We start from the raw sequence: 12406 nt of genomic DNA, 5'->3' as shown, positions 1-12406 counted from the left end.
AGGTGTCTGATGTTTTCATTATTATTTGTATTAAAAGAGATTTTTGAAGAATAGAACCAAAAATTAATAGCCATAATAGTATTAGACTATTATTACCAATCCATATGCTTTACAGCATTCTTTCAAGAGTTTTATTTATTTATTTATTTATTTATTTATTTATTTATTTATTTATTTACTTTATTAATTGGATTTGTATGCTGTCCCTCTCTGAGGACTCCTCTCTGAGTTTACATCCAATAATCTGGGTTCTCATTTTATTGATTTTATTAGCCGCCCCGAGTCTATGGAGAGGGGTGGCATACAAATCTAATAAATAAATAAATTGATCTCTGAAAGATAGAAGTATAAGTCAACCTCAAACTCATCAAGTTCATGTCTGTAGGCAGATAAAGGGGGAAATACAAATCATAAAATAAGAGAAAGACCTGAATAATGCCTTTTTATTGAATTACAAAAGAGGTTTTTTTAAAAGTCTTAAAGAGAAATCAATTCCCACAAGAATATTTTAATGAACTAAAGATTAAGATTTTTAGAAGTAAAAACAATGTAAAACAAGTTTATTTGATCAAGGTTAAAATAAGACACCTGTTATGACATTCTCGCAATCATTTACAGATTATTGTTTTTGCTGGCAATAGAATTAAAACTATATGCAGTGATACCTCATCTTATGAACTTAATTCGTTTTGTGATCAGGTTTGTAAGATGAAAAGTTCATAAGACAAAGCAATTTCCCCCATAGGAATCAATGTAAAAGCAAATAATGCGTGCAACCTCATTTCAAAAGTCACTCCTTTTGCCTTGAGCCACTGGGAATCCCCGTCTCCAGACTTCCATTGTCAGCCGAAGCGCGAGGATTCCCATGAGGCTCCCCTCGCTGGGAAACCCCACCTCTGGACTTCTGTTGCCAGCTGAAGCACTGGGATTTCCCTGAGGCTCCCCTCGCTGGGATTCAAAGCAGCGCTGGCAAAAATGAAGGGATTCGGAAGAAGAGGCAAAAAAATCTTAACCACCGGGTTCATATCACAAAAAGTTTGTATGAAGAGGGGTTCGTAAGACGAAGTACTACTGTATCTTATGAAGTTGCTTATAGATAAGAAATAGATTATGAGAAGAGATTTCTGTTTGTAAAGAGCTGTCATACTTGTTTATACTTGTAATAAAGATTGTAAGTAACTTCATTATTTCTTTTTTGTCTCTTTATTTCACTTTTTCCTTTTCTTTGTATTCTTCTTTTTTATTCTTTTTCCTTTTACTCTTTTTAGTTATCTTTGTCTGTTAGAGTTCAGTCTGCATTAGTTTTCATTAATGTAATTAAAATCTCATACATAAATATGCACAAATTCATAGTTTGCATTCACATTGTCTGTCCATCTTTGTCTCTGTCTGTCTATCATCTATCTACACAAACATATATATAAATACAAATATACATGTAAATACATGGAAAGGCAACAGGAATTAAGGCAGATTTACCAAAGCAATATGGAGAGAACAATCTGGCATGGAACAATCATGCCCCTTGATAATCTACTTTGAATGTTAAGTAATACTGCTAAACAGAATACATTATCATCCTATTGTTGATACCAAATTTTTATTTCCCCAGTAAAGTTTTATCTAAAGACGTGAAAAGAAAGACCAAGAATTATAATTTTATCAAAAAGTCGTATTAGGGCTTTGTGAACTTCCTTGTTTCTCAAAGTATAAATAAGGGGATTGAACAAAGGTGTCATCATTGTATAGAAAATAGAAAATATTTTGTTGAATTGTTTTAGAGAAGGGATATCTGGCAATGTATAGACAATAATCAATGTGCCATAAAAGAGGGATATCACCATAAGATGAGAGGAGCAGGTTGAAAAGGCCTTTTGCCTTCCAGTAGTAGACTGAATTTTGATTATGGTAGCTATGATGCAAGTATAAGAAATGATACTAAGGAGGAATGGAATAACTACAAAAATAATGGATATACAAAAAGAGAAGTATTCAGTTAGAACAGTATCTGTACAGGACAGTTTCACCAATGGACGAAAATCACAAAAGTAATGGTCTATGACATTAGGCCCACAAAAAGAAAACTGAGTCACAAGAGCAACAAAAATTACATTAAATATTAAACTGCTTACCAATGCTCCTACCATAAGCTGGAAACAAAATTTTGTATTCATAATAGAGCCATAGTGCAAGGGTTTACAAATTGCCAGATAGCGATCATAAGACATTGCAGTCAAAATATAAGTTTCTATGGTTCCACAAAGGCAGAAAAAGTGATATTGGGCTAGGCACCCAATAACAGTAATAGTTTTCTTATCAGTCAGCAAACTGGCCAGCATTTTAGGTAGCAAATTACTACTATAGCAAGTGTCCAGGCAAGACAAATTAGCCAGGAATAAATACATTGGAGTGTGGAGGTGTTGATCAGTCACAATTAAAATAAAGATGAGAAGGTTTCCAGTTATTGTCATCAAATAAATCAGCAAGAAAAAACAGAAAAGGAGAAGCTGCAGTTCAGAAAGATTCCCAAAACCTAGAAGAATAAATTCTTTGATGTTTGTCTGGTTTCCTTTTTCTGAATTAAAAATTTCTTCCATTTGTTATATATTAATCATATCTAGAATACAAACCCAAGAGGTCGACAGCTTCAAAGGCAGATAAATGAAATGCTCTTTTATCAGTTTCTTGAACATTTAAAATGGTACATGGGACTGCCCTTGAAAAACATCTAGAAGCTCTAATTGGCTAAAATGCAGTGGCTCCATGGTTTTGTGCACATGTGTTACCTCTTCTCCTGAAGCTGCATTGGCTGCCAATTTGCTTCTGGTTGCAAATCAATGTGCTGGTTGTCACTTTTAAAGCCCTACATCGCTTGGAACCAAGAAATCTGAAGGACTGTATCTTGCTAGTTACATCCAAGTGACCTATCTGAACAGGGAGGCAGGTGATACTGTCAGTTCCTTCTCCTAAGAAGGTATATCTAGCAGGACAAGAAGGGCCTTCTCTGTAGTGCTCCTTCTATTTGGAACATCTGGAGATTAGACTGTCTGCAATTTTGACACTCTTTTGCCCTAAAAACCTGGTTTTGACAACAGGCCTGGGGAATCAGAGTGGGATAGAGTCCATCATGTGGCTTGTTTGATTGCTTTTTGTCACCGGGGAGGGTGGGTGAGTTTACTGTTTTTATACTGGAATTTTTATTTTTTGTAAACTGCCTAAAGTCAGTGAAAGTGAGTGAGCAGTCATATACATTCTCTAACTCAGCATTTCCCAACCGGTGTGCCGCGGCACAGTAGTGTGCCGCGAGACATGGCCAGGTGTGCCGCGAGAAGCTCCAGCTGGGCGGGGCGCTGCCGGCGCCCCTGCCTGAGTGTCGTCCTGTGGATGGTCTTGGGCTTCACAGTCGCTTCCTAGTTCCCTCTCCTCCCACCGCCTGTGTCTCCCGCCGTCGCCTCCCACCAAGCCGTCGCCCGTTGCCGTGGGTTCCTCGAGTGGGAGCTGCCGCTTCCCTCCGTCCAGCTCAGCCACGCTGCCGTAGAAAGCACAGAGGTTATTGCCACCGCTTCTGCCTCCACTCAGGGAGCCACCGTGGTCACCGCGCCTTTTCCTCTCGCTCAGCTCAACCACGATGGCTGCCTGAGTGGAGGCAGAGGCGGCGGCAATAACCTCTTGGTGGAGGGGAAGCGCTGACGGGCTCTCCTCCTTCCCCACCCCCGCGCTTCTCTCCCGCCCTGGCTTTTGCTTCGCCCCATGATTTCCCCGCAATTTCATCCAGGCCACCTCTTGCCTCCTTTTGAACTGCGGGGAAATCTGTGGGCGAAGGAAAAGCCAGGGCGGGAGAGAAGCGCGGGGGTGGGGAAGGAGGAGAGCCCGTCAGCGCTTCCACTCCACCAAGCTGCCTGCTTGTCCTCGTGCCTCATTGCTACCTCCTGCCTTTTTCCAGGGGCCTTTGGAAGGTACCCAGGGAAGGGGGGGATTGGGGGTGGCTGCAGCGGCTTCTCGTCCTCCTCATCGGGCTGCTAACACCCGCCCGGCCCCTCTTGCATGCAGCTGAGGCAGGATTTGGAATGTCGGGGGTGTGTGCGTGCGGGCTCCGCATCCCCCTGCCACCCGGAACATTTAAAATAAGAAAAACCTTCGCCGGCCTCCGCAGAGAAGAAAGGAAGAGAGAGAAAGAGAGAGAGAGCAAGAGAGACATAGCAAGAAAGGCAGAGAGAGAGAGAGAGAGAGCAAGAGAGACATAGCAAGAGAGGCAGAGAGAGAGAGAGAGAGACAGAGAAAGAGAAAGAGAGAGAAAGAAAGAGCTAGCAAGAGAGAGAAAGAGAGACAGAGAAAAAGAAAGAGAGACAGAGAGAGAGAGAAAGAGATAGCAAGAGAGAGAGAAAGAGAGAAAAAGAGAGAGAATGAAAGAGAGATAGCAAGAGAGGCAGAGAAAGCAAGGGAGAGAGAAAGACATATAGGGAGGGAAGGAGGGAGAGAGAAAGAGAGCAAAAGAGAGAGGAAGAAAGAAAGGGATGGAGAAAGAGAAAGAAGGGAAGGAAGGAAGAGAGAGAAAGAGTGAGGGAGAAATAGAGCGAAATGGAGGAAGATTTTTTTTTTGTCAAAACTTTTCATTAGCCACCACCCCCCCCCCCTTTCAGTGTTCCCCAGGATTTTGAAAATGTGAATAATGTGCCGCGGCTCAAAAAAGGTTGGGAAACACTGCTCTAACTAACTAAATAAAATGTACTCACTGAAAATTCCCAGGCTAGGAAGCACAGACTTTGAGTTCAAATCCCATCTTAGACATGAAAGCCATCTGGGTAACCTTGGGCCATTCACTCTCTCTCTCTCACCCCAATGCACCTCACTGGGTTGTTGTTATGAGGAAAATAGGAGAAAAGTGTGTTGAATATGTTCACTGACTTTAGTTATTCATGAAAATAATAATGATGTGATACAAACAAATAAACAGCAGGATATCTCAGATTTGCTGTGTAAAAATAAAACAACTCTTCTTCATGTCTACTGTGGGAAGTGGTATACCTCAAGGTATCAAACATGCATCCTTTTCCTCTTACCAACAATACCTTCTATTTAGAATTGTAAATTGTGATCAAGGTGATATAAGCAATATTAAAACTAGATCACTTTTCTGGAATGCAACATGATACTATCAATAACTGTAATTTAGAAGATTAATCAGATATGTCCATTCTGGGTGAAGTTGTATTAGTTACTTAATCCATAACACATTCTAATTTCTAGAATAAATTGGTCTTGGAACCCCACCCCACCAAAAAAATAATAATGTTTATTTACCATAAGAAGCATCTGCAGAAATATGATATAGAAGTAAAGATAACATGCCAAAGACATTGCAAAAGTGATGTGGATACATTAGAATTATACCTATTTGAAAAATAAGAAGAGAATTGAATAGTTATTTCTTATAACACGTTAGGAAAGTTATCATTAATCACTTTTAAATCACCAAAGTTTGATACATACTTTTCTAAACATTCCAATATTAAATTTGTAAGTACAGTATTCACAGAAAAACAACGCTTTATTAAATTGCCCATTAAATAAATTGTTAAGGAAATCACAATGCCATAACCAGAAAAACTATCTTCCCAGATGGAGTTGAAATAAAATATTATGGGTTAGTACAAAGTGTAAAGTCATTTAAACTTTGAATGGAAAAAGGAGGACTTTTCTTTCCTGAATATGTACCATAGTTATGACTAAAATATATATATTTTTCAGCAATACTTTAATGAAAGCTTGTCCAAGGATTTAGTATTGATGTTTTCCCAGATCACTGCAGGAAGACCTATTCTCTGGGCAAGCTAGAGTTCTTTCTATGTAAGTGCTTTAAAATAAATAAATAATTAATCCTGGGAGATTTGCAGCTGATTTTCTCAGGAAACTCAATTAGACACCCAAAAGGATATTCCCATGTTTATTCTTCTTCCTTGAGATTGTAATGCTATTTAGAATGTAATCATTCTGAGGATTGGTTGACTCATTTAAAATATTTTTTTATAGAATGCATCCCGCTAAGTCACATTCATGCATATATGATAAAACACACCTACATTTTCTACTATCGACATGCTGAAAAATTGGTTTGTGTAGGGGAAGAAGTGGCAGAACTTGGAGGCAGAGTTAAAAGGGAGATTAGCATAGAATTTCAATGTAGCCACAAATAAACTACATACATACCCTTAAATTCCACTGATTGTTATCTAACTCCTAGCAGGTTATAAATATTAGTTGAGATTATTCCAATGTATATACTTGAGTAGCAATAAATCAATTTCATTGTACCTTGTAAATGTGATTTATTGCACTTGACAATTTGTACATTAGTCACTTTGATACATAGACAGTTTGAAAAACACACCGATCTTTCATTTAATTCCCTCAGTCTGTTTATGGGATACTCTTATAAAACAGGTTATGAATAGTGTTGGGCAAACCTGTTGAAGTTTGGGTTCGGCGGGTTCGGATGAACTTGCCATTGGAGTTCGGGTAGATTCTCCGAACCTGAACCCAAACCCCAACCCCAACACCTCTGGCCTGGCAGGAGGTGAAGCGCTGGAGTGGGAGGTGTCAGGCTCCATCAAACGGGCAATAGCCAGGAGCTGTCAAAAATCCCTATCCCTAGTTCTCTCTCATTTCGACGGCTCCTGGCCATCGCCCGCTTGATGGAGCCTGACACCTCCCCCCAGTGCTTTGCCTCCTGCCGGGCAAGAGGGCTTGGGAGGCAGGTTCTGGTGGACCAGCTTTTGTGGATCCTGGCAGGCAGCTTCAAGCGGGCAATGGCCAGGAGCCACCGAAACAAGAGAGAACTAGGGGCAGGGATTTTCAGAGGGGGATGTGTCAGGCTCCATCAAACAGGTGATGGCCAGGAACTGCTGAAAATCCCTGCCCCTAGTTCTCTCTCATTGCGGCAGTTCCCGGCCATTGTCTGCTTGATGGAGCCTGACACCTCCCCCCCAGTGCTTCAGGATCCCGGCCGGCAGCTTCAAGTGGGCGGTGGGGGGAGGGGGAGTGGGGATGGAGGGACCCAAACTATGCAAGTTCAGTTCACCCAACACTAGTTATGAATAATAAAGAGTAAAATCTGAGAAAATATTCATTTTTTTCTTATATTATCTTTTATCTTGTATTTTTAAAGGGTCATACAATATTCACTTCCTCCTACATTCTTTGCTAAGATTTGTAGTCATTAATCCTTTCCAATGAAATATAATGATTAAGGAGTGAATATTGCAAGATATTGAAGGATTATTTTGAAAAAAAGTGAAAGATTTCAAATGACTATGGATTCCAGCTATTGCTCCTAAATGACAAGTCAGTCTTGAAAAGGCTAACCTCATCCAGGTTGCCATATATTACTGAGACCTCTCTGGGCAAAAAAAAAGATAATGTCCTTTTCTATAAATGTGTCCAGAAGAATTTCAGTTTTGGCATCAACCACAAGGAAAGGAGTGCTACTATTGTTTATAGGATTCTCGGAAGGATGTCAGGAACTCTGCCTTGCAGATCATCAGGTATCTCACCAGACTCATGGCTAAATCAGGCTTCTATCCTTCTGAGGTAAATAAATGAGGACCCAGATTATTGGGGGCAAAATGCTGACTCTATGAATCACTTGGAGAGGAATGTAAAGCATTATGAAGCAGTATATAGGTCTAAATCAGTAATGGTAAATCTATGGCATGGATGCCACAGGTGGCACGCAAGCCATTGCCTTAGTTCAGCTCCAGCGTGCATGTGTGTGCCAGCCACCTGATTTCTGACTTGCACTGAGGCTCTGGGAGAGCATTTTTGACTTCCAGGGTGCCTCCAGGGGGATGGGGAAGGGTGTTTTTATCCTTCCCTAGCTCCAGAGAAGACATTGGAGCCTGGGGTGGGCAAAACACGAGCTTATTGGGCTCACCAGAAGTTGGGAAATAGGCCATTTCTGACTTCCCGGGGGCCTCTGGGAGGCAAGGAGGCTATTTTTGCTCTCCCTGGGCATTGAATTATGGATGATGTGGGCACTCATGCGATAGCACACACCTACGCTTTTTTAGCACCAGAGGGAAAAAAGGTTCGCCATCACTGGTCTAAGTGATATTGCAATTGCTACAGGTAAGGTGAAGAAGCAGTTGGGAGTTCTGCTATTATATCAGCCTTCATGCTGTTTGGCAGCCGCCCCAAAACTGTCATCAAGTTGATGATAAATATTCCCATACTTGGTTTTTGGGGGCTTCAATCTACTAACATTATAATAAATTCAGTGCATGAATTCATGGCCACCTTTACAACCATGGAGATGATACAACTTTTTATGGGATCTCTGTACAGGGAAGGTCACACATTAGCTCAGGGTAATGGCTATGTGAGCTGGAGTTGGGATATGTTGCATCTATCCCTTGTCACTATCTCATTGGTTTTTCGGCAGTTCCAAGTTAGCTTGAGGTTTTTCCTGGGGTTTGTTACACAGTTTGAATAAAGCCTTTGTTGCTTCCTGATATGAATCAGCAAAAGTATTTTCTATTGGTTCAGACTCACATCTGGGATACAAGGTATTTTGTTCAGAATTCCATTTAGCATCCCCTTATAAAGATTTATTAACATTGCTGTAATCAATTTATGCATTCACCTACCCCCAGGCCCAAGACTGATGTCCATATTTACTGTTTCGGATAAATCATGATTTATTTTTTTAAATTATTTTTATTAAACATATTTCAGCATTTTGTATCACATTTACAATCTTTAAAGCATTCCAGCATCAATAGTACTTATATATTCCTAGAAATTACATCCCTTATTCTTCTTTTAACCATATGTATTGACTTTGGATTTCAGTGTGCCTCTTAAATTAAATCTTAAATCTATCTATCTATCTATCTATCTATCTATCATCTATCTATCTATCTATCTATCTATCTATCTATCTATCTATCAGACTTCTATGCTGCCCTTCTCCAAAGACTCAGGACCCATTGCCTTTATATTTAATCTTTACTTCTATTTTCTAATCATTTATGCCATGTGTCCCAAACCAAATAGCATTCAGTTTCCCCTCTTTCTTTTAATTTCAATGTTACCCTGTCCATCTCTGCACAAAGTAACACCTTTTTAATCAGTTTTGGCAGCTGTGGGCTCTGATGATGCTTATGAAGAGAAGGACAAGGTCAAATAGATTTGTATCAGAACAGGATAACTTCTCCAGTGGGTGGAAATTGCAAAAGTAATGGTCTCTGATAGTAGGGCCACAGAAGGATAACTGAGCCATAACACCCATTAGAAAGTTTCTACAACTGGAAAAAAACCAGAAGAAATTATATTGGGCTAAACATCCTCTCACAGTTATTGTTTTCTTAACTCTTAGCAAGTTGACCAACATTTTAGGCAGCAAAGTAGAGCTATAGCAAGTGTCTACAAAAGACAAATTTGCCAGGAAGAAGTACATTGGGGTGTGAAGGTGCTGATCAGTCACAATTTGCAGATAGATGGGAAGATTTCCCATTATTGTAGTCAAGTAAACCACCAAGAAGAAAGAGAAAAGAGGTTCCACCTTAGGGAAAGTTCCAAAGTCCAGAAGGATGCATTCTGTAATTTCTGTTTGATTTCCTTTTTTTGTATCATAAAATGACAACTCAGATCTAGAATATATAAGAAAAAGGAAAGAAATTAGGATGTAAATTTCTCTCACACACCATAACTAAAAGATCTGGGAAATTTATGTAACTAATGTTTAATCATATCAGGAAGTGTAGATTAAGTCGGAATAATAGGAAAATCTGATTATCCCATTATTATCTTACCTGTTTTGTAGAAGAGATCATATGGTTATGAAACCTTTGTGCTATAAATCATGACTCAGTCATTGTTCCTTCTAACAATCCTCCTAAGCAGTGATGGGCTACCAAAATTTTTACTACCACACTGTGGGCATGGCTTATGCATTTAGTTTCAACATCTTTCAGTGCACATTGGGTGCTCAACAACACTAATAACAATATTATTTACAAAAGGGAACCTTTTATTAATAATATTACAATATTATATTTAACTATTGGTTATATAGCAGTACTGTAGTTGTATTTAGTTCAACTAAAATGTTGATTTTACAATTAACCAAATTGTATTTTAAATAATAAATTGCCTAAAAGGGGGGGATCCTAAACTTAACATGCTTTGGATCTTCTGTGTCACTAATTAAACTGAAACACTGAACAACATATACCCATTTTTTTGTTATTTGTATTTTATTTATTTGTTTGTTTGTTTTGTCAAGTTCATATTGGTGGTATACACAGATATAATAATATTACATATACCTGATACTAGTAAAAGAGAAACATTAGGACAGGGGATGGTGCACTTATGCACACCCCTTACTAACCTCTTAAGAATCATACAAATCTAATAATAAATAAATTGGGAGAGCTCAACAGTGGATAGTCCAAGGGTAAAGTTTTGGGGGTTCGGTGATGATACTACAGAGTCTGGTAGTGAGTTCCATGCATCGACTACTCAGTTACTAAAATTGTATTTCCTGCAGTCAAGTTTAGGGCGGTTTTCTTTAAGTTTGTATCTGTTGTGCACTCGAGTGTTGTTGTGGTTGAATCTGAAGTAGTTGTTGACAGGAAGAATGTTGTAGCAGATTATTTTTGTGGGCTATGCTTAGGTCGTGTTTAAGGTGATGTAGTTCTAAGCTTTCTAAACCTAGGATTGTAAGTTTAGTTGCATTGGGTATTCTGTTGCATGTTTTATGACATCTCTGATAAGCTTAGAGGAATCTAATTTACTCTCAATTCAACATCTTCCCTCCCTCTGTTCTCCACCACTGTTTCTCATTAAAAGAGTTAAGCATCATTCTCTTCTCTTCCCTTCCCTTTCTTGTCTTTTCTCTCTCTCTCTCTCTCTCTCTCTCTCTCTCTCTGTCTCTCTCCCTCTTCCTCCCCAAACCATTTAGTAGTATGTTTAATTCTCATTGGACAATTTGAGGCCTTCTCTAAATATTTTGCCACCTTTTTTTCTTTTTTATTTAATTTAACAGGCTTTGTCTGAGAAATCTGAGACATTTCAGGGTCCCTTGTTCTAGTTTATAATCCTTGACTTTCAAGATTGGTCTTGGGTATATGGGGTGCCTACCTAGCATCTATCCAATCATGTTAGCTCAAGAATTCTGGGAGTTGAATTCCACATGTCATAGAAGAGCCAACTTTACCTACTGTTGTACTAGATAATGACTTAATACAAAATGTCATAAATCATTTATTGTGCTGTCATTTCACTATTGTCATTATTGTGTTTTATAGCATCACTCAAGAGGGTTATCTCTAAGTGTATGCCCAGTATTTCAAGTGAAGGCTTCACATTGGGAGCTTCAAGTTAAATAAACAAACAATTAAGTTAAATTCCATAGGATGAAGATGCTGCTTTGTTGTAATGGAAAATGTAGATTTTAGCATCTAAAAGCAATATAATTGGTGAGAATTTTATGGAAAATAAGAATATCATCCACGTGGTGATTTTGGTCCACCCATTTTCTTTCATGAAAAGACTCAAAATTATCCTGTCACTTATAGGATATTGAAAATCTTAGGATTTCTGGAATCATACCAATTGAAAAACAAATATTCCAGCATCTCCCATAATATCTCTACTCTGTCCATTACTACTTGGTGGGTTTCTTCTTTCTAACATTCCCCCCTTTCTTCTGAGATTCTACTTTTTTCTAAATCTATCAAGATTGATAATATAACAGAATAGAACAGAAATCTAAATAATAAAATTATTTCAATTCTGCATTTTTACTAATTTCATGGGTTGCTCTAACTTTCTTCAATTATGCAATTAAACACTCCCTCGGCATCTAATGCAATCATTCCCCCATTTGCCTCCCCTAGTTTTCATTCTCACCACTATTCTCCAGAAAATAAGGTTTTTTAAAAAATTCTGTCATTGCTTATTATTAATAGTATCTTTCCATTCTCACTTGGAGAGGCTTGCACTATTTCTTTTCTATCAAACAGAACCCAGTTTATTTCTTTATTGCTTTTGGTTCTTAACAGTTATTACTTAAGTTTTTAATAGTGGTTAATTTTAGTATCAAATACGGTCTTACATTTGTAATTAGTAATCAATTAGTAATTTGATGATTTTGTCTTTTGTTTTATGGATATTCTCAGAGTTCCAGCTATAGGTATGCTTGCTCTTCCTCTCATGCTTGATGACAATTACCCATTGTTAGCCAGTAATAAGCAGAAGCTATTGTAGAACATGAAGAATGTACCGGTATATGGGTAGTAAGAATCCAAGGACAGGGAGAGCTAGCTGAAATTTAATTATGATGTTCATTAGGAGAATTTAAGTAGCTTAAAGATATATTTCTAATTTGTGATCAGGTGTGTTC

The 12406-nt window shown here is 38.5% G+C and overlaps 1 pseudogene; it reads right to left on the bottom strand.

The window, feature by feature from the left end:
- Positions 1-1619: 1619 nt before the first annotated feature.
- LOC139153889 (olfactory receptor 1E16-like) lies at positions 1620-2615 on the bottom strand (annotated as a pseudogene).
- Positions 2616-12406: the final 9791 nt, after the last annotated feature.

The sequence above is a fragment of the Erythrolamprus reginae genome, chromosome Z (assembly GCF_031021105.1).
Source record: "Erythrolamprus reginae isolate rEryReg1 chromosome Z, rEryReg1.hap1, whole genome shotgun sequence".
Lineage (NCBI taxonomy): Eukaryota > Metazoa > Chordata > Lepidosauria > Squamata > Dipsadidae > Erythrolamprus > Erythrolamprus reginae.
Note: the sequence above shows the minus strand (reverse complement) of the source record. Positions and strands in the feature narration are given on the sequence as shown.